Raw genomic sequence first — 4,154 nt, 5'->3', positions numbered from 1 at the left:
CTTATTTCCATCTCGGCCGCAGATAGTTCTTCTTCTCTATGACGAAGCTTAGCCTCCAACTTTAAAGACTTTTCTTTAAAGAATTGGTATAGAACATGGTTACAATGTTCGCTCCTCATCATCTATGTCACAAACGACAAACATTATTATACCCAAGGGATCGGATATCGCGAAGAATACAATGTTCGTATATCATGAGGGAATCAGTACAAGGATTTACCTCTAAGACACGCTGCTGGGAAAAACCGTATTGGTACCCATCAGCTATGGCCATCATATCAGCAACAGAGGAGGGAGGGTCAACCACTAGGTTAGCTTCTGAAGCTCTCAGATTCTTCTCCCACATCTCAGCAACGCGGACTTCAGAAGACACTTGCATCATCTGACGAGTATAAGCGTCATAATTCTTCTCACTAGGGACCACTGGGGCAGGGTTGGGGACGAACATCAGATTTTTCTTCTTAAGCCAAGCCAAAATGGCATCTTCGCCTTCAGGCATTAGCGAGTAAGGGAAATCCTCTGAAGGAGATTCAACCGCAGACTTCCCTTTGGCTGTTCTCCCCTTCGTCATCAGGGTGAGAAGTATCGGTACGCTCTTCTCCATCGGACATTTCTTCATCCTCAGCATACCCTTCGTTTACAGGACTCGTAACCTCCTCACAAACCTCAGCCTCACCGGTAACCACAGTAGAAGATTGTTTGGGTCCAAGTCTTTTCTTCTTCGACACCTACAAACCAGTACACATCCCCACAAAGGCTCATTTTTTTTCCCTCACTTCAAAAATGAAAATTGTTTCAAGCAAGGAAAAATGGGCAAATAGAATAGAGAATATAAGAAGAAACTATACCTTGGCAGTAGCAGCACTCTTCGGTGGACGGGTAGCACCAGAACCCTCCTCCTCATCTCCACCAAAGACATCAAGAGCATAAGGAAAATTCATGCCCGCGAAATTCGGACGCCAAGGACAAAAATATCCATAACGAGCAGGAGGAGTTTCACGAGGCTTGCTGTTTTCAGAAAGACGCCAACCGCGCGGACCAGGAATCCAACCATAAGCCCAAGGACCAACTACCTCAATAAAAGTAGCATGCCATTCATAATCATGGTCACGCTTAATTCTTTCACGAGCAGGAAAGAGTTTCCGTTTAGCAGATCCCTCAGTACCAGGAACATACTTCAGCTTGGCATCACTCACCTCACTCAAAAGACGAATTTCACCACGAGGAGCAGCAATGTTATGAAGACTAACACTCCACGGCTTACAGTTTCTATTGTTGACATAATCCCCAAAGGAATTGTTAAAATTCTGAGGAGTGTACCACTCTCTCTCAGCAGGATTTGGAACATAGCAGGTCATCATAGTCTCTCCCTTGCTTCGCAGGTAACATTCCTTCAGTACACGAAGATAATTCCCAGATAGTTGTGACACGGAACGATTATGAGTGTTTTTGGAAGAGCCTTCGCGACTAGCCATCACGTCATAATAAAAGGAGTCACCCGACTTATATAGGGGCAACATGAGACCCGCCTTGAAGGCTCCAACCGTAGTCAATAGATGAAACTCGTCAAACTGATACTTAGCAAGGAGCTCGTAAGTGATATCATCGTCAGGGGCATAGAAGCGAACCTCAAAAGCTTGAAGCTCATGTTTTCCTTGAACATCTCAAGATCAATATGCTTGAAAGTAACCTTCTTCTTACCAACTGAAATGATGCGTATCACGGGGACAGTTTCTTCTTCGTCTGCGGAATCAGAAGTAGGACTCCATTCCGAAGCTTTCCTTTTAGAAGGAAGATTTTTAGACGGATCAGCTCTCGACATAGTACCCTTGGAGTACTTCCCTTTGAAAGAAACTGTGGGAGGAGGCGGCAAAGATTTCTGCGGAGGCACTGAAGGAGGAGCCATAAAACGAAGGGGCGGAACATCCAATGTTTCACTACGAGGAGGAGGAGCCCGCGTACTCCTAGAGTCATCACGAGGGGGAGCCTGCGTACTCCTAGAATCTTCACGAGGACGAGAAGGGGCACGGTTAACAACATACCTAGACCCAGAAGGACCCTTAGGCACATCCCCTTTCTTAGTAGGCACAACCTTCGCACCAGAGGAAGATGAAACCCTATGACCCCGAGGATCCGATTGCGAAGACTTGTAAGGACCTTCCCCAAGTGGAGATCTGTCAGAATCTCGATGCGGAGGGGATCTTGGCGGACTAGACGGCGGGGTTTGGTAAGGAGCCCGCGGACGATCAGACATATCTACAAGGAAACACAAAAACAGTTTAGAGAAGAATACGAGGAGATCACTAAAGATCAAAAAACCCATAATTGATGGTTCATCCGGATAAACATTAAAAACCCTAAGAACTAAAAATAACCAGAAATACTCCATCAAACTCCAGGGATAATACTTAGATACAGACTCACAGAATTTGTAACAAAGAACAGGGGCAAGCATATATGCTTCGACATGTGTGTTCTTCATCACAAAGCCAAGAATACAGCAGCAGGAAACAAACGGGTAGATACATAGATAAATCAATGATGAGCAACTAATGAAAAACTCCATACCTGTATAGAAGAGGACGACAAGTTCCAACCACATTCGAAGAAAGGAGGATCGGAGATATCAAAATCTAGTTGTCTGCGATACAGGGGCAACAACAGTCGAGAGCGAAAGAGACAGAAAATTGAATGTTGTTATCTTCCTCACAAGAATGACGATAATAAATGACTAAAGAACAAGAAGAGGATGAACACTGACAAGAAGAGGATAAAGTTTTTTTTCTTTCACATTCTCTTTTCTATTTATAAAGCCAGAGAAGACAATAACTGTCCCTCGTACCAAGGAGCAGTTATGAGGAAAGTTAATGCAAAGTAGGAAACGTGCCCGTATTTATAGGGGAAGTTATTTCAGGAGAGATAAAACATGTAGGACGACCTTTCTTCTTCTAAATTGCAAAATGCGCCCAAGTCAGAAGAAGAGGGGCAAATTGTATGTACACCTTTCATCATCCACCACGTGTACAGAAAGAGACACGTGGAAGGCATGCAAAACAAGATATCAAAACATGATAACAAGCATCTCATCAGAAGATGCCACCGGTCAACAGATCTGACGATCAGGGACAGAAGATCACAGAGGTATGATGGCTTAGAGGAGCACCAGATAATACCCCTTGGGTGTTAATACACCCAATCCCGAGGAAGATCCCAGATCAACGGCTGAGAGGAAGTTTAACTGATACAGATGTGACCAGACAAAGAGACACTTGTCTGACACGAGCAGACATCCATCTACCCTCATTAAATACCAAAGAGATATACACGTGTCAATCAGCTCGTGGAAGAGGCGAGGATAACCCTTCGTATTCAAGCTTAGGCCGCAGCATATGCCGAAGACCTCCGCGTAATGGGCACAAAGCACAAGAAGATAAGATTACAACGGCACCTCAGAAGTGGGACCCACGTTCCAACCCTATAAATACCCCTCTCCACTAAGAGAGAAGGGGTCGACCGATCCAGAGAAAAGATAGGAGAATATAGGAGAGAGAAATAGGAAGAGTAAGTGATCCCCCTACTTCCACAGACCTATGTGTACCCTAAAATCATTTGACTATCTTTGTAATCATCCAATACATAGTGAAACACCAACCCCGTGGATGTAAGCCTTAGTGCCGAACCACGTAAATCTTTGTCTCATTTATATTTCAGCACTTTACATTCAGCATTGAACGTCATGTGCTTTACATTTATGTTTGATTCTCTGTTTACCCCTTTTATACGAACATTATTCATGATAATATTCGACTAGACAATGACAAGCCCGAAGACTTAGAGTCAATGAATCGATATAATCATCCCCTTTACATATACGATGTGCGATTTCAGAATTAGAATGTGTGCGAATATTGTTTGTGAACACGTGGATGGCTTCGAGATTTATGTGTTCACAAGTAGTACTCCGTTTTATACTACAGATTTTATTTTGAGCAACTTAATTTCTTCCTAATATAGAATTCATTGATAACGCAGATCGGGTTTACTAAGTAATCATAATTTTATGCAAATTTTGTATATTTCATACCTCGGCTTCCAGGTCCGGCTAATTCTTAGCGCCAAACTCTGGCGTGTGGAGGGACAAAATCTCTTTGTGG

The sequence above is a fragment of the Papaver somniferum genome, chromosome 4 (genome assembly GCF_003573695.1).
Source record: "Papaver somniferum cultivar HN1 chromosome 4, ASM357369v1, whole genome shotgun sequence".
NCBI lineage: Eukaryota > Viridiplantae > Streptophyta > Magnoliopsida > Ranunculales > Papaveraceae > Papaver > Papaver somniferum.
This window is presented reverse-complemented; position numbering follows the sequence as displayed.